The 22,415-nt window shown below is 51.6% G+C and overlaps 1 protein-coding gene across 5 annotated transcripts in view; it reads right to left on the reverse strand.

The window, feature by feature from the left end:
* The window catches only part of LINGO1 (leucine rich repeat and Ig domain containing 1), a 194,048-nt gene that overhangs the window by 36,768 nt on the left and 134,865 nt on the right, over window positions 1–22,415 (reverse strand). The gene's annotated exons all lie outside the window — the stretch shown is intronic.

A 22,415-nucleotide genomic window follows, 5' to 3' on the forward strand; every position in this document is an offset into this window, starting at 1 on the left:
GGTAAGACGCAGGTGGGAGGGTCTGCGTGTTGGCGTAGACGAAAGAAGAAAAGGCATGGTTTGGAAGCCAGATGTGGTGGCTCTCCAAGCCTCCCCTGAGCCTGTGCTAATTAATGGAGGGCAAGCAGACATTTTTGAGGCTGAATCCAGAGTGGATTTGGCCTCTGTGTTAGGTTTCAAAGGCAGGGGTCAGGTAGGAGAGGAATCTGGTGAAGAAAATCTCTTCCTAATTGACAAAAAGTAGCTAGGGGAGATTCATGCACCTTGGTTGTACACTGAGGGCACTTTTTAAAAAAATTTTTTATTGATACAACAACGTACAAGTGCACACATTCTCAACATACAAACATCCCATACATGGTGTACAATCAGTGGCCCACAGTATCACCAGATAGTTGTATATTCATTATCATAAACATTTTTTAGAACATTTGCATCACCCCAGAAAAAGAAATAAAAAGGGAAAAGAAAAAACTCATACATACCATACTCCTCACCCCTCCTTCTCATTGACCACTAGTATTTCCATCCTAAGGGCACCTTTGATTGAAAATTGAATTAGGTGGAAGAGAAGTTCTCTACTTGTGGAAAGGTAGCTGTGAGTTCTCTGCCTTTTTCACTGCTGTATCCTCAGTGCCTGAGAGCCAATAAATATTTTTTGAATAAATGAGTGAAGGACAGAGAACTGAATGCTTAATGTTCCAAAAGCTATGTGGAAGTTCTAAGGAGGCAGTAAATACCTTCTCTGCAATAATTCAGAGCTGATATTGAAAAAGCTAAGCATCTACAGAAACCAAACTGACCTAAACATGGCAAATGATGAAGTCACTGGCCTAGGAGGCCAAAAGAATCCTAATATCAAGTGGCCCAGGCTATCCCTTGTCTTTTGGCAACCAAAATCTAGGAAAAGTGGTAATATTTCCTTCTTAAGGCCAAATGACAAAAGACTGAGTTGGTACAAAGTAGTGATTGGTAACAGGTATGTTCTGCTGAGAAGGACCTTCATTGTACCGAGGTGTTTAAATTTCTTTAAGTCATGCTCCAAATTAACCAGCAATGATTCTGAAGTATGTGTTAGCCTTCCAGTTAGAAGGCCTTGAAGTCACACTCTCCAAACAGCTTCAAATCAAGAACAAGCAAATACAAAATCCGGAGTCCCTGATCAATGAGTAACTGCAAAGAATGGAAACATCCTAGATTTGGGGGGAAGCACTGTGGCTGATTCTTTCTGATAAACTGATTTTTGCCTCAGGCCCATTTCAGGAGAAAGGGGCTCTAGAGTAACTGGGGTTTAGAGTTCGAGGGTTTGGGGTCTTTGAGTCTCTGGGCTGAGGGTTGACAAGGGTGGTCTTGGGATACCTTTCAAATTCTGGAGAAGTGAAGGAAAGCCAGAGTGGGAAATCCAGCATCCAGTTCCCATTAATGTCAATACCCTTCTCCATCCACTCACCAAGGACATACCTTTCATTGCATATGACCCCTGAAAAGTAGGCACAAATAGATCATGGAGTCAGATGCCAAGAGCTCAGGTCTTGGATCTACCGACTTCAAGCAAACCTTTTGCCTTCTCTGTAAATGAGGGAATCAATGAAACAGAGCATCCCTCCCAGGACCAGTGAGGCTCAACTGAGACGACAGACACTAAAGTGCTTCATTAATGGTTAAGTGCCCCAAAGAGTTACTGCTATTCTTGTTGCTATTATTGATTCACTGGGTAGAGGGGATCCCTGCCCAGAGTCCCTGGGGACTCAGAAGCCTCTCTAGGCCTTCCAGTAGCATCCTTTCGCTGCATATGAAATCTTGGCTAACAGCTCTTCTGTTTTTCTGAATAACCCAACCTCTCCTGCCTGCAGCTACAGCTGGGGAAGGACTATATGTACGTGTGTATGTTGCTAGAATATGGAAGTGATGTTTCCTCATGTTAATATATCCTCCAGGTGCTGTCTGTCACTCCCACGCCAGACACAACCCATTCCTTTGCTCCTGCACCTGGAACCTACTTCCTCTTCCCTGCCCAGCTAAATGGTTCAAGGTTCAAATCCAACTTCCCCTTCACCAGGGAGTCCTCCTGGATTTCTCTAGCACAGTGGTGGTCAACAGCAGGACCAATGGGGGAGGGGTCAGAAAATGAGGCTCAATCTACACCCTGTGTCATGGCTGGTAACCAGTGGGCCTTCCTGGCAGGATGTGTTTCTGTCACATATCTTGTCCCTGCATGACTATGTGTCTGACTCCTCCCCTGACTGTGAGCTACTGCAGGGGCGGGAGGGGCTTGACCCTCAAGACCTGGCTCAAAAAATGAGGGACAGGTAGATAAGGCCTTCTTGCCCCCTCTCCTGCTCTAGCCACCTCACTTTGGGGAGGGGGAAATAATGGTTGGCAAAGAAGCTCCCAGAACTGTTATGTCAGAGGTGGGGACAGAGACCCAGGTCATTCCCTTGATTGGGGCAGACTGAGGCACAGAGAGGGACTCACCCAAAGTCACAAAGCCAAGGTAACTCAGAACTCCAGGTGTCTGCTGCTCTGGCCCCACGTGGGCTCAAGTGGCCTAAGACCTAAGTTGTCATTGTGTGCTGCTCCCTTTCCCCAGGCCTGGATTACTTAGCTTGGATCAACAGGTGCTCCTGGGGACTCTAGGACAGACCTGTGGCTTCCAGCCAGGGAGGAGAGCACCTTCCTGAGGGATGAGGGAAGTTGTTAAGTGAGAGGCAGGTCCCCAGCCTGGTGGGCCACTCAGACCAAACCTGGGCCCTCTCTGTATTGAATGGAACATTTGTTGAACAGAATTGAATTTACTGTTCGATTGCAGGAGATGTAATTTGATCTGGGTCTTATGAAGCCCTTAATAAAGTCAAGGTATTTACTGGTATCTGTTGCTTTTTCATTTGTTAAAAGAGGCATTGGGGGGATACTTAGTTTGGAATAGGACGTCTGTCTGCTAGTCCTGGCAGAGCTGCTTCTAGACCCTGCACCCCTGGGGAAGGTGCCAAGCCTCACTGTTACTGAAGCAAAGGTCTCCATCCTCAAGGTGGGCATTGTCCATCAGCCCTGATGACCCAGCTGGGGAGGATGGCCAGGACAGGAAGGGTAGGATGGATCACCTCAGGACTGGGAGTGGAGGGGGGAAAAAGCTGACATTTATTGGGTACCTTCTGTGTGCCAGAGTCCCCATGCCCTTTAGCTCACTGAATGCTTACCGTATCCTTGTGTGGCTGGTGTCTATGGAATGGTTACTAATATCCTAAACTTCCTCCTTTCAGGCATGTGTCCCCTTTGAACTTAGGCCTAGCTGTATGACTTGCTTCAGCCAAAGAAATATTAGTGGAAGTGACACAGTCCCTTACAAGTGGAAGCTTAAGGGCCAGGTTGTGCTTTGCCAGGCCCTTTCCTGCTGCCAGTTATCATGACGCCCATGTAGAAACGGTGGTGGCTCTATCAACCTGGGGTCCTGCATCACAGTGAGAGCAGACCACTCCTGGATGTAATGGGAGTGAGGATGAACTTGAGCTGTTTTAAATTCCTGAGACTGCAGCAAAACCTAGCCTATTCTGACTATATTACCACTATATAGTACCACTATATTCCCCACATTCCAGATGAGGAAATGGGGGGTTCTGAGAGGGTCAGGAAATTGCTGGGGGAAACCAGAGTGAGTGAGTGGCAAAGTAACTTACAGTGTCAATCCATCTGACTCCAAGCCCGTGAGGCTGGGGCTCAGTGTTCATTTCCTACTCCTTGCCGAGCACATTGCCCTGAGAGGTAGATGGGGGCGTTCAGTCCTTAAGGGCTGCAGGGGGCCAGAAGAGAGACGCTGGGAAAGGCCATGGAAGGGGCTCCAGAGTGAAAGAGACCTAGGTATTAATCCTGGCTCTGCTCCTTCTAGGTGGGTGATCTTGGGCAAGTTACTGTTTTCTGAAACTCAGTTTTCTGAGGTGTAAAATGGGAATAATGCTATACTCCTAATTACTGAGAAACTGCAATGAGATGTAAAGAACTTGGCACAGAGTAGGGCTGGATACTTGGGCTCTACTATCACAGACACCAGAGATGAGGTAGCCCCATTGTCTGTACCATCCCTTCCCTCCCCAACCTGTGCAATGGGAATAAAGCTAGACTTTCCTCATCTATTTTCTCTAGACACATGCTACAGGAGGCTGACCCCATCACTTCATAGGATCTCAGCCTCTAGAAGAAGGAGGAAGAACAATGGGTAATCCCGTTTCTAGCTGAGGAATGGCAGTCCAGAGGGCAGGGGCTTCCCCAGGTCCACACACTAAGGGAGTTCCGATGGGGCTGGTGTCACAGCTGGCCTCCTTGTTTGGAGGTATGGGGAGAACCTCCCTAGGAGGAAAGCTGGCTGCCCCAGACATAACAGGCGAAGCTTCTGGGAAGAGGAGGTGGGGAAGAGCTGGAGATTCACTGGAGGGCACAGGTCAGCTGTGGAGCCTTGTGAGCCATCTTCCTGCCATCTCATCTTTCTTCCCTGCCAGTGTGGCTCTTCTCTACAGCACTGCCTTCCCAGAACAGGGTCACCCTGGGTCCCTGTCGGGACAGGCACTCCTCCAGGACTGAGACACACTCAGGGACCATGTTCTGAGTGATCACACCAAAAGCAGCTGCCATTTCATGAGACCTCCTCTGGCCCTCCACTGTGTGCACACCATATGAAACCTGCAAGGTAGGGGCTATCCTCCCCATTTCACACAATGAAGAAATTGAGGCTCAAGGAGGTTAATTTGTCCAGGGCATTGCAGGGATGAAGGGTTGGAGCCAGCTTCACACCCATACCCAGGTCTGTCTGCCCCCAAAGCATGTGTCCTTACACCTCCCCCGCCCCCAATGCCTGATCATACAGCGGAGTAGAAGCAGTCTTCCTCTGTCAGCACTCCACATCCTCCCAAGCCTCCCCTTTCCACCCCTTGCATGGCTTCCCATCCTCCAGGTAGTCTTCAGCATCTGCTCTGGTCACGTGGAGAGCTGCTGAGCTACCAACACAGAGTCTGCAAGTATCCAGGTTGGCATGAACTCCTGCTCCCAGCTGAGGGCCCCCCAAGCAGGACCTGAGCCATCTGCCCTCTTCTGCCCCCTGCATCTCTGACCACGGGGCTGTACACTCAGGGGACAGGGCTGAGGGTAAGGAACCCAGAAAGGGACCACTGAGTTGACTTGTCCAGGCAGGACACAGGCTGTGTTTCTTAGGGAAAAGGTTTACCCAAGGCCTGGGCAAGGGTCAGAGAGAATGCCAGGCTGGACTCCAGCCCAGGGCTGAGCTCTGATCAGCCCTCACTAGCTTCTGCCAGTTCCCTCCGTTCCCTCCTGGCTCTCTCTGACTCCTCCTCTCTCCCTTGCTTGCTTTTGCCCACCCCCAACCCCTGCCCTTTTTCCCTTCCTAAAAAACACAGAGAAATGGGATTCAGAAGCCTGCACCGCCTGTGAAGTATGGTTTAGCCTCCCCAAAAGAGGAAATGCCAGTGTGCGGGTTCTCATGGCAACCTCAGCTCCTCCCCCTGCAACCGCCCCACGCCCGTATGGTGAGATTCACATGGCACTGCCTCAGCTGGGGCCCTGGGGTCCTGGGTCTGTGGCGGGGTCGCCGCTGGCAGCCTTGGCTGGCATGGTCAGTACCCACCCTCCACAAAAATGAGACAGTCTCCTGCAGGGGACTCCTGGGCCCATCCTAAACCCTGCCCTGGCCATGGAGATGTGGGGCAACATCCAGGAGCTGCTCAGCCCTGAGCAGGGTATTCTGTTCAGTAGCAATCTGGTATGGCCTCTGAACTCTGATTCCAGCTCCTAGTCAAGTGGGGCTCTTCATCTCTTCTTCCCGCCCCTGCTCTTCCTCTGTCGCTGTTCCCGCACACATGACCTGGACTTTGGGGGCTCCGCTCTAGGCATGGAAAGATGTGGGAAGCAGAGATGGAGCGTGGGGCCTATTTCTTCACTCTCGGCTGGGACTCACCAGCTACCTGTCCCTGCCCCCTGTCTAGGCACTCAGCCATCCAGCTCTCTGAGCTGCCTAATGAGGCAGCAAGACTGATCCTTGCCCCAGCTGAGCAACCTGGGACACTGCCCCTTCATGCCCTTAATCGTCTCCACACGCCTACCAGCCTGCAGGGTGAACTCCTGATTTTCCAGGCCAGTTGGCTTTTCCATGACCAATGAAGTAGAAGCTTGTGCCAAACAGGCTTGGGGACAGCAGAGCTGGTGGCTGAGAGGTAAATGTCCTAGGGCCTGGCACCTACCCTGCCTCTTTCCCAGCACTCTGTGGGGACACACAAGCAGAGCATGACAGTGGAGAAAGGGTCCCTGTCACCACCTGGGCTCTTCCTCTCCCCACCCAACCCCAGAGTTCAGTCAGCCTTGGGTCATCTTCAAAGGACCACCCTGTTTGGTTTAGGCAGGGTAGGGGCCTACAGGGATAGAGAATTCAAGTCCTAAACCTGAGGGGAGTGAAGGCTGGAACCCACTTAGCCAAGACACATGGATATGGCTCCTGTGCCACCTTGGGGCCCCTGCCTGGATGCTCCAAACCCCCAGATTTTCCTGTTGGATTCCTCCTGATGGATCTTCGCACCTCCAATCCCTCTCCCCAGTCATTCCCATGAACATCAGAGTCAGGGAATCCCAGAGGGATGAGTCTGACCCCTCAGGAGCACATAGAGTCCAGAGAGGGTCAGGAACTACACAAAGTCACACAGCGGGCCCCAGATCAAGCTGGTCCCAAAATCAGGCTCCTGACTCCCTGCCCAGGATCCTCTAGGGTTCTCTGTGGTGCTTCCTCTGACTCTCTCTCTTATGACTGAAAGATGCATGTATGGATGTATGTATGTATGGATGGATAGATGGATGGATGGATAGGTGGCTGTGATGAGGGGAGCAGGGACTAGGGAACAGATGGGCTTCTAGGCTTCTCTCCGCCGCGGGGGCCTGGGGGAGAGGGAGGAGGCTGGGAGAAACTGGAACTGTTACAAAGTTGCGAGTTAAAACATTCTTCACACTCCCGCCTCCTTTACTGTTCTGATGCACCAAGACGTGACAAAAATGTGTCAGATTTTTAAAAAACCACACACATACACAAATGCCAATCCCCGTCTCTACCGCCCGCCCAAGCTTGGGCCATCTGCTTCCTGGGGGAGGGAGTGGAGTGGGGCTTGGCAGTCGGCGCTATCAGTCTCATTGCCCCCAATCTCAGGTCCAGACCCACGGCCTGGCTCAGAGATGGCCTCCAGGTAACAAGTTGCCTAGAAAGGTGAGAGGGTGGCCTGCCATGCTTCATGAGCAGCACAGGCCCACCCTGCTGCAGGGGCACTAATTCTTCCTACGCTGGAGTTCAGTGCAGTCCTCCTTTCACACTCAGGGGAGCTCTGCCCCTCCACTCCAGCAGACTACACCTGGGGCACTGGGGTTAGGAGAACCCTCCCTGAGACACCCAGAGCCCACCCTCATGGAGCAGATGGGAAACCGAGGACCAGAGAGAGGAATAGGGGCTTGTCCAGGCCGACTTGGAAACAGAGTTGGAGTCCATATTTCATCCATTCATTCAAAAAACACTAACTGAGCACTGGGTGCTGTTCTGGGCCCTGGGGATTTGGTGCAGAATAAGACAGATGCAGAGATGCAGGGCCTGCTCCCTGGAAGCTCTCAGGCCAGTGCCAGAGACAGACAATCAAGTAAACACATGGGGCTTCCAAAAAAGAATGATGAGGGAAAGAAAACAGGCAGGCCTGGCAGCAGGAACAGGAGGAAATTAGGGTGACCAAACATCCCAATTTGTATGGATGGTTCCAATTCTAGCACTAAATGCTCCACATTGCAGGAAATTTCTCAGACCCTGGCAAACCAGGCTGGCTGGTCAACCTGGCAGCTGTTTAAATTGGGTACAATTGAGCTGAGTCTTGAACTCTTAAAATGGAACCAGGGATGTGACAATCTGGGAGACAAGCTTCCCAGAGGGCACAGCAAGTCAAAGGCCTAGAAGTAGGAGTGTGTACTGGGTGAAAAAGAGAAAGAAGCTCCTGGAGCTGGGCTCCTACCCCAGAGAGGACAGTTCTATGGGTGAGGCGGGAGTCGTAGGAAGGCAGTTCATATAGGGCCTGTGCATCATGGAACTAAGCAGGGATATTATTGGATCACAGGGTTAAATTTTATTGTGGCCATAGAGTCAAATTAGGGAGCAGCTGGTGCAAGGATTGTAGAGAACTGAAAGAAATACACTGAGGCTAGAGCTTTGGGCTGATGCCTAGAGAAGCTAGCAGGGATAAGATCTCACCAGGCCTCCAAATCTTCCTTAGGGAGGAGGGGCTTTAGCCTGATGACACTGGAGACCCCCTGTAAAATTTCCAAGTAGGAAAGTGTAAGACACTAGGCCTGGTTACACCTGTGTGTGGGCCCCTTCCTATCACCCTAGAACATCCTCTGCCACTACTCCCACCCCCAAACATGGGAGATTCTGGTCATCCTTTGGGGCCCAACCCAAATGCCACTTCCCCTGAGAAGCCTTCCCTGACTTGCTGAAACACATGATATAATCCTGCCCTACCGTGGCTCCCACACCCTGAGGTCCCAGCTACCCTGCCAATAACTAGTTAATGAGCTGGCACTGGCCAGGCCTTTCACACTTTCCAGGTACAGACACAGAGGCCCAGAGAGGGGAAGTGGTTTGCCAGAGACACATAGCAGCTGGTGGTTGAGTTCAGTTCAGAACCATGTCACTTCTGTTTGAGTTCAGAATCCCTGGGACCACCTTCCTACAGACGGAGGGATGAATGTTCATTTTCAGGGTGGGTTTGATGGAACGGGGCTGGGGCTGGGGCGGCAGGATGGCTGGAAAAAGCTCGCCACGGCTGGGAGATTTATAATGGAAGTCTCGTGGATCAATTACTGAATTACCAGGCCGCCTGACCTTGACAGCTGCCATTCAGGGGAAGCTGGACTGGAGTGGGGGCTGCCTAGGAGCAGCTGCTCAGCCTCCTCCAGCAGGCGGTGCCCTCTGGGAACGAGGGGAATTACCAGAAAGAGAGAAAAATCCCACCATTATTGCATATTCATCCTGTTTAAAGTAGTGAAAGTCCCTGTTAAAATGCAATAAATGCTTCCCTATCTCACACTTCAGGAGTTCATCAGGCATTTCTTCTGGATAGAAGAAATGAGCACAATCACTTCTCCTCTCTGGGCCTCAGTCTTCCCACCTGCAAAATATGGATCTTCCTCCCAGCTCTTTTCATCCTATAGGGTTCAGATGAGTCTCACATGAAATAGGGCTTAACTATGGGCTCTGGGGCCTGTCCAGAGCAGAAACCCAAACCCAGGGGCTGGGTTTCTGCTTAGCCACAGTGGGCCCTACAGGGACTTAGAGGCCATGGGGGCATTGCTTCTGACTCCCCAGGAGGCCTGTACTTCTCAAGGGATGCTCCACCTGCCCAGGTATCTCATGGAGGAATCGTGAGCCCAGAGCCGAGCTTCCTCTGCCCTCCCACGGTAACCTCAAGCAAATGCCTGGCATGGTCTGAGGTGCAAACAACTGGACTCTCCTCTCTGTTCCGACTGGGAACTGGGATGGAGGCTTGCAGGAGGGAGACGTTTGCCATCTGCTCCTTCATTCTCCTCTCATCCCTTAATATTCTTCCTTTTTCTTCCTAACAATTAGAAATTCATTTGGGTTAATGGATTAATTAAATCAGTTGACACATGTATGGTTTTTAGAACAGTGCCTGACACACAGTAAGAACTCAATATTAGTGATTAATAATAATAATATAATGATAAAGATTAGCTCCTCTGTCCAAATACAAATATTATAGGTAGGAAAAAGAGCTATTAGTATGAATTAGTTTAAAAACCACCTTGCTTTCCTGCTCACTCTAATCTGAGGTCAGCTACTCTAAGGATGAGGGTAATTTTGGAGCTTGTTGGGTGGGTGGAGCATAATAAGAGAGATCTGGGCCTCTGACTATTGGATTTCAAGGTAATACCCAGGCCTTCCTAGTCTGGGTAGGAAGGTGGAGAGGGTAGGGAAAGAAGGAGAAGTCTTCAGGGGCTTGAGAGTCTGCACTCAATTTATTGGGTGTCTTGTCTGGTTTGTCAGCAGGGAAATTTGCTGCAATGAACATAGACCTCCTCCCCAGGACAGATGAGTTTAAAGAAATGCAAATGGGCAGAGGCTGTGATGAGAATAGCAATATTGGGCAAAGGTGAGCTCATACTGAAATAGGCCTGGGCTGGAAGGCTAGGGTGGGTTGCCCTCAGTTCCAAGTCCCCAGACCCATCCAGAACCAAGAAGGTAGAGAAACAAAGGAGAGGCCAGTGGGGCCTTTGGATTGGCAAGATCCTACAAGAGTGGTAGAATGAAGTTAAAGCATGAGGGACTGTGGTCTGACTCTCAGAAGAGATTCTTGGATAGTACAGGGAGCAAAAAGGGAACGCTGTGAAGTCGGAGGTCCTGTAGACTAGTGTCTGTTACTCTCAGAGAAGACAGTCCCAGCTCTCCCTCGGGTCAATGAGCAAAGTCTCATTGCTGAGGGTATCCAGATGTGGAGGGCACTCTCACCAGGGGCAGGTAGGTCTGTATCCCCTATGGGACACAGCCCTCCTTAGCTGTATGCCTTGGGCAGGCCTCTCTAGGGGTCTCACAATAGTGTTTACCTTGCAGGACCCAGTGAGGCTCCAAATGAGCATTTCCACTTGCATTTCCTTAGCTGGGCCACCATCCCTGAGGGCAAAAGGCAAGCCTTTCTCTAGCCCAGGGCCTTAAACCTTGTTTGTTGGGTGAGTGGTTAGCCACATGCCTCACACCACCCTAGATCCTCCACCCTTTTTCCCACCAACTTCCTCCTGTCTTTTATTCCTCCTGTCTTTCCCAGGCAGCACTGAGAAAGAATATGCTAGGACAGGTGGCCCTCTCCACATACAGCCACAAGCCAGCCCTCTACCTTTTCTGGGCCTCAGTTTCCATGTCTGGACAATGGTTCTGACCCAGAGGGTCTCAGAGACCCTCCCAGGGCCAACGGTCAGAAAGGTTCTCAGATTCTGTCACAGTCTTCTTGGGCTATTCCTGCCCATGGTGCTGCCCACATCCCACCTTGCTCAGCTCCCTCCCAGACCAGCTCCTGCAGGCCTCTCTGGATGCAGGTGAAAGGAGAAAGTAGGGGGCAGGGAAGGAGACACCTCCAGCACAATAACTAATAACCAGTCTGACAAATTGAATTATACCTTTTCCAGTTCCTTACCCTATTGATCAGGGAGGACACACACGTGTATGAATGCATGTGTGTTCCTAGCCTGCAGGGTCCCAGGGGCTCACCCTGCCCCTCCTCAACACACACACAGTAAGGTCCGGTTAGCAGAGGGCAGGTGTGGTGCTGGCGGCTGTCTCTCCTACCCCCATAGGAGCTGGGCTTGCCTCAGCTGCCCCAGCCCCTCCTTGAGGCCTTCCATGCTACAAGGGGCCCCCCTGAGTGCTGGGTTGTGGCATGGCTTGGCTGTGGCTGCCAGGATCAAGGATCCCCGTGCTTGACCAGGGGAGCAGGAGAGTTTCGATTCGAGTGAGGAAGGACAGAGCTAGCTGTGGCTCTTGAGGAGGGGGGAGCAGGGTGTTCCTTTCTGCAAGTTTTCAAGGAGGGCCCTAGATACTGCCCATGGGGGCTCCAGTCTGACAGGGGAGACATAGCCCTGTTCTGGGGTGTTCCATCTGCAGAGAATATGACTCTGCTCTCCCCTCCACCTCTTAAAACCCCAACACTGTCTACATGATCTATAAGGCCTGCCCTGACTCTCCACAACCCCTCTCTCACAGCCCCCATACTAGGTCCCCTGGCTCCCATGTTTCCCTGAGTGCCCCAGCCAGGGGCCCCCACTCCACAAATGGCTGGTGAATGAAGGAAGGTCTGCCTGTTTCCCTGGCCCCTGTTCTGTTATTCTAGACATGGAGTTGCTTGGGTAAAACCCATGCCCCAGACTTCTGTCCTGTCTCAGGGACCTACTTGCTATCACACGATCCCAGGCCTCCCTAAACCACCCCTCCCCTCATCTGCCAAACTCCTGGGGTTGAAGCTGGAAGCTCCAGTGGGAGACCAGGAGAGCTTCTGTCATTCTCCCTACAAATGAGCTGACTGTGACAAAAATACCCTGTGAATCCTGGAGCCTGGGGTCCCAGAGTGACGTCACCTAGACAGGGATATCTAGGGAGAGACAGGGTGGAGAGCCCTTGGGGTCCATGGCAGGGTGTCTCCCATCCACAGCAGGGCTGCGGCAGGGCTGGGGTAAGCCTCAGCCTTCTAACCACAGCCCGAGTATGCAGCACTAGCATATGCTGTGGAAGGTGAGGAGACACCACGGAGCCTTTCCCTAGGAGACTGACCCAGATTTCTCTTTCATTCTCTTGGCCACACAGGAGCATTAAGTATGTGTGTGTGTATGTGTGTGTGTGTGTGTGTGTGTGTGTGTGTGTGTGTGTGTGTGTGTGTATTCTCAATACTCGCAGGCAGAGGGGTAGGAAGGAAGGTTTGCTGAAAGCTCTGGGAAATGAGAGAGAAATCCTCCCCAAATCCCTTGCTACTGTCACTAACAGCTCTTGACAAAAAGGTGAAATACGTTCTTGACAAAAAGGTGGAAGGCCCTGAATCCTGGGGCCTGACCTTGCTGCCAGGAGCTGAAGCCCCAGGTCTGGCTGTTGGGAGAGAGTCCCAGGCCTTGGGTGGTCAGGGAGTCATGGCCCAGCCTGAGCCTCATCCTCTGGCCATCCTGACATCTCCTCTCAAGGGATGTGTCCCAGAGGTGACTGTGCTACCCTGGGAGGCAGGAAGCTCCCCATCACAGGCACTCTACATGTGGTAGGGGGAGGACACCTACTTGTCAGGACCCCACAGCAGGCTCTTAGGGATGTGCAGGGAGTAGGGGAGATAAACCAACCAGAGCTGGAGATCTCCTTCCATCCTGAGCTGATCCCTTGATACCAAGCTCTGCCCATAGTGCCTGCCACCAGGAAGCCCTTCCTGGAGTTGGCTAGGCCTATCACCAGGAGGCCAGACTTCAGGGTTCAGGGGAAAGCTTTGGTGGTGGTGGTGACGGAGGTGGGGGTGGGGTGGGGTGGGGTAGGGTGGGTTTGCAGGACAGAGCTGGGTCCTGGCCTGAGAATAGCAAATTTGGGAGCTTCCCAGCTTGGGTAGAGGAGCAGGGCATGCTCTGTGGGGTTCCTGGCCATGGCAGGGTTCTTGTCCACACAACAGATGCACAGTCTATTCCCAGGGACGTGCCACTGTAGAGAAGTAGACAGCTGTACACAGAAGGACATGCACATGACTAACAAACAGAGACCAGAACGTACAAACAGCGGCACACCTGTACGCACACAGGGTGAGCTTGTCCACATGTGGCACCCAGCTGAGAGCAGGGAGACGTGTGTGTTCATGCCTGTGCCCAAGACCATGGCTGGGCAGTGCCTGGTTCTCTATGGTGCTCCTCTGGGCCCCATGGGACGTATGAGAGAAATCTTCCCCAGAGACTGCCCACTGGGCACTCAGGCCAAATCCTCTAACACCTTCTGGGAATGAGACTCCAGAGGGAAGCTTCCTCTTCTGTTGGCAGTGAAGACCCCTTGGATGAGGCCAATACTGCTTACTCTCCAGCAGGCCTTTTTAGCTCTGGTCCCTGTGTGGCAGCCACCCCAGCTCTGTCCTGGACCTTGAGAGCTGGAGGCTTGGTCCTTGCTGAGGACCCCAACAGTACACCAAAGGGCAAGAGGAATTCTGTTCACCCACTGCTGGGGCTGATCCTTGGAGGGTTGCATGAGGGCTGGTGAGAAGCCACAGCTCTGAGACCCAGGAGGAGTGGTACAAATGGAAGAAGCTATAGTCCCAGGTGTGCTCCAGGACAGCAGCAGCCCAAAGGATCTGTTTCCCAAGCCCAAAGCAGTCTCCCAGCATCCTCACACACCCCTTCACACCTGACCAACCCAATTACCGACGGACACCAACCTGCACACACCTCCCTCTACACAGGGCAGGAAAGGAGAACGCTAAACACACAGATTCGTAGCCTACCCTGCAACATATCCTAGGACCATGACCATTTGCAGAAGCCCTGGCCTTTAGGAATTCTCCCGAACAGGTCCCTCCAGTGGTCCCCAGCATCAGCAGGGGAGAGCGGGTACATTTATCCTTCCAAGCAGCTCCCACATCGACCCTACCTTTTCTCTAAAAACATGCCCACCCACCTAGGTAATATAGAATGAACTCCTTACCTCCCTGCCATGCTCTCTCTGACCCGAGTCTTTGTACAAGCTGTTCCCTTTGTCTGTGGTGCCCTTCCCTTTCTCTGCCAGCCTGAAAACTCCTCCTGTTCCTTAATGAACCTGCCCAAATGCTTCCTCCTCTGTGCAGCCTTCCTTCTTCATCCACATACCAGCACCCCCTTACCCACATGATGTTCCAGTAGTGCCTTCACTGCTCATGCTTAGTTACCTATCTGTCCCTACCATGCTGTTGGCTCCCGTGGGGCATGGCCAGAACCCATTCATCTCAGCATGCTTAGGCCCTACCACAGGGCCTGGCACCAAGCAAACAGCATCCAGCTAGTGTTTGTTGAATGGATGAATGAAGTGGACACTCCTGCAGTCTCAGTTAAGTCCCTTAGGCTGAGATACAAAGATCCCCTTACTGAGGGAGCTGCTTGGTGGTCAGGCCTGCCTCTCTCTGCTTCAGGAGGCCTTGGTGTCAGCCACTGGACATCTCCTTCAGCAAACACCACCAGGGCTTGCCATTCTCTAAGAATGAGCAGTGCTCCTGGGGTGTCAGGCACGTACTAGAGAACTCCTTGAAGGGAACCACAGCCCCACACAAGTGCAGGACCAAGAAAAGTGTGTAATTACCCCACTAATCCCATCTGCTGACTATCGACATAGCACCCACCATGTGGCCAGTCTTATTGGGCTGGAGGCTCAGGCGACCAAGGCAGACTTGGCCCCTCCTGCCATGGGAAGCCCACGAAGAAGAGAAGCCAGTGGAGAAAAGGACTTTCAGGGCTGCAAACAGAGTGGGTTGGTGGCTCAGGGGAGAGCTGGGAGCTATCCAGCCATGTCCACCATGTGTGTAAGAGCCATGTGATCTAAGGTAGTTAATTTAACTCTCTCGTGCTTCAGTTTTCCTCATCTGCAAAATGGGGATGAAAAGTGTTTATACCCCATAGAGTAGTTATGGGGATAATGCTTGTAAGATGCTTTTAACAGTGCACATAAGAAGCACTCAATATACAATAGCTGCTTCTATTATTTGTTTTATTAGCATCTCAGAACAGCCATAGCTAGGAGCACAGCAAACAGGCAGGCCAGCAGCAAGGAGGCTGGAAGATGCCAAGGCTGAGTAACTCAACCTCTCTGGGTAATGGCTGTCTTCCCTACTCAAAGAACTGAAGAGATCTAGAGGCACATCTGAACAGAGGGACACTGAAGCAAGCAATGGAGCTGGTGGTTGGAGGGATATACTAACCCTGGAGAGGAAGAGAAGCCTGAAGTAGATGGACAAGGAGGTCCCAAGGAATCTGGGAGCTCAAATCGTAGCCCTTCTACTAGGAACGGTATGTGGCTGAGGGGACACGCAGTGACCCACAGGAAGGGACTGCCTTACTCTGGTGGAGGCCAGCACTGACAGTGATGTGCAGACCTGAATGCAGTGAGGTGCAGGGGGGCGCTGTCCTTGCTGGAGGCAAAGGGCAGAGGGCTGGAGGAGTGGCTCTCAGCTTTGGCTATCTGAAAGCCTACAGTGCAGAACCTTCCAGGGCTTCTGGCTGAGTGCCTGAGGGTTTTCCAAGGAGACTGAGACTGTTCTTTAAGCCAAGCCTTCCTGACAGAATAGAAAGGGACAGGGAGCTGTGGGGTGAGTAAGGCAACCCGGGAAGTGAACTATGCAATGAGGGGGAGCCCTGCTGGACTATGCTCCAGGTAGGCAAGTAGTGCCTGGGGAAGTGGGAGGCTGGGTGAAGAGGGGCGGGCGGTCAGCCTTCTTTAGCTCAGCCCCCCTGTTTCTTCGCTATTAGCCTTGTTAGTGTGACATTAATGGGCTGACATTGATAAGCCAGAGCTTCTCCACTTGTCTGCCAAATCAGGCCTCAGCCGTAGAAGAACTGCTAATTACAGCCACAATAAGGAAATATCAATGATGGACGTCAATATTATTGCTTCCTGCGTCCCTGCCTGCATGTTTGGATATGAAAAGAGGATGCTGAGTGAGGACAGAGGGGAAGAGAGCTCCAGGTGGAGAAGGGAGCACCCTCCTGCTGGATTCATTCATGAAACTATGACTTGCTTCCCCTGGGCAGGAGCCCCTCCACCCAGGTCCCAGGGCTGGAGCTGAAGGCAAAAGGTTTGTGCACAGATCAGAAACCCTGGGGATCTTGCTCCCAGCCCTGGTTCACCAAGTGACTTCAAGTACATCTCTTCTCCTCTCTGGGCCTCAGAATCTTTATCTGCCAAATGGGTGTGATAACTCCAGCCTTACCTACCTCATGAAATGGGGGGGAGGGGGGGGTTGGTGAATAAGGTGCAAAAGCAAGGCTTCAGAAGGGTGACCCATGGTGTCAATGCAGGGACTTTACAGGCAGGCAGAGCCAGATCGGGTAGCTGAGGGGTTGTTTGGGACAGATATGTCATAGCACAATAAATTCTCAGAAGCTAATATCTCCCTGATTTCCCACTATACACTCAAAACTTGTGAAATCAACTGCTAAAGCCAGAGAGAAGAGAGGTAAACCTTGATGCAAAAATGCAGCAAGATTGCCGTCATCTGCTGTCCCCATGGCCCTGAGCCTGTGAGAATTTGCAAGGTAACTCAAACCACCCTTAAACCCTGCATGTAATGCCCGGCACAGGTCAGACTCACACACATCCCCTTCATCCACAGAGAGGCACTCACACAGACACATCCCCTCCAACAGAATCAGAGAAATAGGAGGACAGTTGAGAAGTATCTTCATGGACAGTCCAGAGAACCACATGAAACAAACTGAACCTGCCAGTGTGTACTCACAAAGGCAAGCACACAAAAACACACATGTTCAGGAACGCAGACACATGTATGATTCATAAGTTAATGCACTCAAATTAGGCAAGAACACACCCAGGGCGTGCAGACGTGGAGATGTGTACATACACAGTGTCCACACACACGTGTAGTATCTGAGGCCCAAAGTCAGTTGTCCCTGGTCCAAGGAAACCTCTCTTTATTGAGAAGGAAAAAAGAAGCCCCCCTGAGAACATCCAGGCACATGTGACCTCGCAAGCCATGGACAAGCCAAGCAGCAGCGATTACGATGGCTGGGAAGCAAAAAACACCATGGCCTGAATATTTCACGGGAGATTTTGCTCCACAGAAAATCCCTTCTCCGCCTCCGTGCCCATCAGGATGTAATCACTAATTAGGTAGCTGAGCAGAAACCTGGGAGGATGTTGTGTATGTCTTTAGGTCTACACTGGCCTCTCTGCCTCTGTCACAAGTCTCATCCAGCCTCACCAGGTGAGGCCAGTCCCACCTCCTACCTGCCTCATCAGTGTCCACAGAAGGGAAAGCTGATGCCACTTTGGGACAATGCAGTGTCTGGCTTAGGTCACCTCTACCCTAGGTCCTTGGACTTTGTTAGCCTCTAGCTGAGGAAGGGCCCAAGACCCTCATCCTTTTACTTCCCACTTCCCCTCCCCGAGCTCTCCTTGCAAGAACTTAAAACCAAAGGTTGATTTTATTCCTTCTTCTACCTTCTCCTCTCCAGCCACATCAAACTGTGTGCAAGGAAGATGAGATAGAAAGCAGGTACCTGGAGCCCCCCTCCCCCGTCCCCATGGCTCACCCACCACAGTGGAGAAAGGGGAGGGGATTCACACCTGCCTGTTCTGCCCTCCACCAGAAGCCCCTCTCTTACTCCTGCTTCTGTCCTAGAAAATGTCCACTCAGCCTAAGCTCAGCTCAGGGGTTGTCTCTTCCAGGAAGCCCTCTGGGATCACTTCTTTTGGATCAGGAGCCTCCTCTGGCTGCTACAATCTCTGTTTCCCTCCAGCACTGTTTTGTAATCAAGGGCTGAAAACCTTGATGCCTGCAGGGTCCAGAGAAGAAATGAAAATGAGAGAAGGGACCAAGGTAATAAAACAGCGGACAGGAGGGTAGAGGGCCAGAGAGAACTGAAGCACTTAGAAGCAGATCACTTTATGGCCCAGTAATTCCATCCCTAGATTCACACCCAAGAGAAGTGAAAACATCTATCCACACAGAAACGTCTACATCAGTATTCACACAGCAGTATTCTCAATAGCCAAAAACCCAAATGTCTGTCAACAGGTAGATGAACAAAATGTAGTATATTCTTACAAGGGAATATGATTCTGCCATATAAAAGAACAAAGTACTGATACATGCTACAACATGGATGAATCTTGAAAACACTGTGCTAAGTGAAAGAAGCCAGTCACAAAAGGACACATGTTTGTGTGATTCCATTTATATAAAGTGTCCAGAATAGGCTCATCCATGGAGACTGAAAGCAGATTGGTGGGTGCCAGGGGCTGGGGCTAGAGGAAATGGGCGTGACTACTTATGGGCACAGGGTTTCCTTTGGAGCTGATGAAAATGTTCTGGAGTTAGATGGTGGTGAGGGTTGTATAATCTTGTGGATATACTAAAAACTACTGAATTATACACTTTAAAATGGTGAATTACACAGTCTATGAATTATATCTCAATTAAAAAAACACTCAAATCATTTAAAAAATGGAACAAAACACATCCACAAGTCACATCCCCAATGGAGACCAACAATTTTTACCTTACAGTTTACACATCTGTATCCCCCACCAGAGTGGAAGTGCCTTGAGGGTGGGGCCTTATTGGAGGGCTCCTCTGTGGTCCCTCATCCAGACCAGAGCTGGCATCCCAAGCATAGATGCCACGCCACAGCAGTGACCACAGCAACACGTTGAATGAGACTACATTTCATGCTCTGTGAAACCTACCCCAAGCCAGCTCTAGTCCAGAACAGCATCACATGTCTCAGGTGAAGCCACTGAGGCCCAGGCTCAAGGTCACCTTTTCTAAGATAACATGGCCAACTGCAGACAGAACCAGGAAGAGAAGCCAGGTCTTCCAATTTGGTGTAGCCATGACCCAGGGAAGCTGATGGCCCGCCTCTCACAGGCCTGGGCAGGCAGACAACAAGAAGGGCAGGCAGCTCTGCCATTGCTTCCTGCCTCAAGGCCACCCAGATTCCCTAGGCAGTTCACCCAACCCCCTTTGGGGCACTGAAGGCAGATCAGCCATCACAGAGTGAGACCTCTGTCCCTTGCTCCTTCTTCAGCACTCCCCGAGAGAACCTCCAGGGGCTTCCTGTGACCCCTGGGTGCGGCCAGTACAATGACCAGTTTCCCAGTGGCCAGGCTGGCTAGATGCTCTGGATTGGACAGGGCAAAGGCCAAGTTTGGGGGCAGAGAGGCTGCAACCATCCTGGGACTAAGAGGTGCTAAAACTGGGACAGTTGATCCCGCGGGCCCATCCCCTTTCTGCACTCCAGAAGGAGGGCACGGGCTGGGGGGTGTGCCTTCTTGATCTTCCTCTGGTGCTTACTTTCCCTCTCCTCAACAGTCCCATCCGTCCTCCCTCCCATCAGCAGAAAGGAATCCTCTTTCAACTTCTCCTTCTGTGCCCATCAGGGGCAGCAGGCTTCCAGAACCAGCTTGTGAGCCGAGTTTGTGGAGATGCCTGGGGGGCATCAGGCAGAGGAGCAGGGAGGGGAGGGCATCTGAGGGTGAGGCCCTGCCTTCAGCCACAGCCTCCTTGTAGACTTTCAGCTCCCTGAGGGCAGGAAACTATTTTCTGTTTTGTTCACAGCTCTACCTCTGGGCCTAGAAGAGTAGGTGCCCAGAAAATATTTGCTGAACGCATGACTGAGTCTGTTTTCCACTCTAGGCTTCCATGTGAGAAGTATGAATTGCTAAAGAAGAGTTTGGAAACTGTTGGCCTCTGGAATAAAGTCTAAAGCTGCCACATCTGGCCCTTCAGACCTCTCAGTCTCTGCATCCCCTCCCCGGCTGACAGGCTCCACCTCAGCCCCTCCAGCCCCGTCACCATACCTTGCCCCTTGGAGCCCTTCCTCACACAGCCCCTTGTCTGGAGTGCTCCCCTAGGCTGTTTGTGAATTCCAGCTCAGCTCCCCTCCTCCTCTCACTTCATCACTACCTGCCCCCTTCCCCCAGACCCAGCCCTGCAGCACCTGTGGGAGCACCTGACTGCAGGGCTACCCAGGAGATGGCCCAGCCTCAAGCTGGAAGAGGGTGTCCAGGAGCCACAGGGTCTGACTGCCAGCAACTGGGCACAAGGTCTGGGTTGGGTGATGGGGGAGGGGACGAGAAGGAGGGGAGGAAAAGAAGAGGGGGAGTGAAGGGAGAAGGGAGGGGATGAGGAGGCAGAAGAGGAAGACGGGGAAGAGTTGGGGCGTGGGGAGGAGGGAGGGACTGCTTTTAGCCCCAGGGTCTCAGGAAGCCAAAGCCAGAGTCCTACAACAGTGAGGAAGTAGCTGGGCAGCTGGCCACCTTTAGGCACACTATGACCCCCAAAGACGCAGATCAGTCCGTTCCGGGCAGGATGAAGCATAGGGGGAAGGGAGCCCTTTAGGGAGAGGAACCCCAGCTTTAGAGAAATGGCTTTCTCTACATGAGCCACCAGAACCCCCACATCAGTCCCATGGCAGTGGGGTGGGCAGAAATACTACCTGCCTGGTACCTACTTGGCGCCTTCTGTTATGTCCTATATTTCAGGTTAAGGAGTTCATCCACCCTTAGAGTTTTAGGTTTTCTCTTCCCCGGGGCCAAATTCTGAGCACTGACCCTTGCCCTACACTGAGCCGTGAACCCAGTAACATACTGAGCCCTGACTCTGGCAGAATAGAACTGGTCATCAAAGAATTAAAGGAAGCTTCAGATGTCTCAGCCTCTTTCCTACTCTTCAGGGTTTGATGACAGATATGGTCCGTGGGTGTCAGAGAGAGGTCCCAGCTCTGAGTGACTGCTGGCAGCTGGTGCTGAGGTCGCTCATCGGTGGCTGCTTTTCCAACTTTCCTGAGATTGAGCACATGACAAGCCTCCCCTGGTGCTGGGACCCAGCAGGTGTCTAATAGATGCCAGCTTCCTCCATGAGCCCCAACCCCAGGTTTCTGCAGAGAAGCTGACACCCCTCTTCCCCACTCTGCAGCACCTGCTCCCTCAGCTCTGTCCCCTACCCCCTATGGATCCAACTCCACCTCCCTCCCTTTCCCACCCAGGCCCAGAGCTGTGAATTGCTGCGGAGATGCCCCCTCCCCTCTAACCCCTCCCCTTTCCCAGCCCAAATATATATCACACCCGTCCCCCATTCAGTGTCCTCAGCTGGCTGTCAGCTAATCCCTGCAGAGGTGTTAACTGATAATTAAGATGTTAGCTGTAAACTTAACGTGTGATTCCCTGCCAGGAGTATTTTGGTTTTAACAGGTTGCTCTTGGAAATGGGAAAACCTTCAAGACCAGCCAAATGGCAGGCAAGGATGCAAAGCGAGGTGTGTGTGTGGGGTGGTGGTGGTAATTTGTGCCTGGAGCCCTTCCAGCCTTCCTCAAAGCCCCTCTCTTCCCCCTTCCCCCCATTCTCTGAGATGGACAGAACACAGGCATGGGAGCCAGTGAGAGCTGCTTTCCAGTTTCAACTTCACCACCCAAGGGTTGATGACATTAGGCATGTGATGAAAGCCCCTGTACACCTTAGTTCCCTTGTCTGCAAAAGGGGATATAGAATACTAACCTTTCGGAATTGCCATGCTGGCTGACAGGTGAAGCCCCATGTTCCCATTACATAGGAAAACTCAAGGCTGGAGAGCTCCCGTCCCTAACTTGGCTTTGCATCTTCTCTCACTGAAGGTGTGTGTCAGCTTCTCCTCCTTCAGCCTCCTCCCACTCTACACCCAATCAATGATTGAGCTGTTCTTTAGTCTTCCTAAATCTCTCCCCAGGCAAAGATCAATGCAACTGAACAGCGAGGTCTGGACAGATATGAGACCATGAGGACATTTAGCAGATGATGGGAATGGAACTTCTGAGCAGTGGGGAAAGGACGGCTTACTCAATAAACAGTGTTGAAACAACCAGCTAGCCATTCAGGGGAAACCACGGAGATCCCTACCTCAGACCACACACACAAATATGCTCCAGATGAACTAGAGATTTAAATATCTCTAAATATCATAAACAATTAGAAAAAAAACACAGGAGAATATTTTTCAAACCTTTGGGTGGGTAAGACTAGAAACTTTGAAGGAAGAGAGTGACAGACGTGACTACAGGGCAATTTTAAACTTTCAAGAGGTTAAAAAAGATACCTGTAACAAACTTAAATGACTAATACAAAACTATGAACAACCATTCGC

The sequence above is a fragment of the Tamandua tetradactyla genome, chromosome 12 (genome assembly GCF_023851605.1).
Source record: "Tamandua tetradactyla isolate mTamTet1 chromosome 12, mTamTet1.pri, whole genome shotgun sequence".
In the NCBI taxonomy this organism is placed as follows: Eukaryota; Metazoa; Chordata; class Mammalia; order Pilosa; family Myrmecophagidae; genus Tamandua; species Tamandua tetradactyla.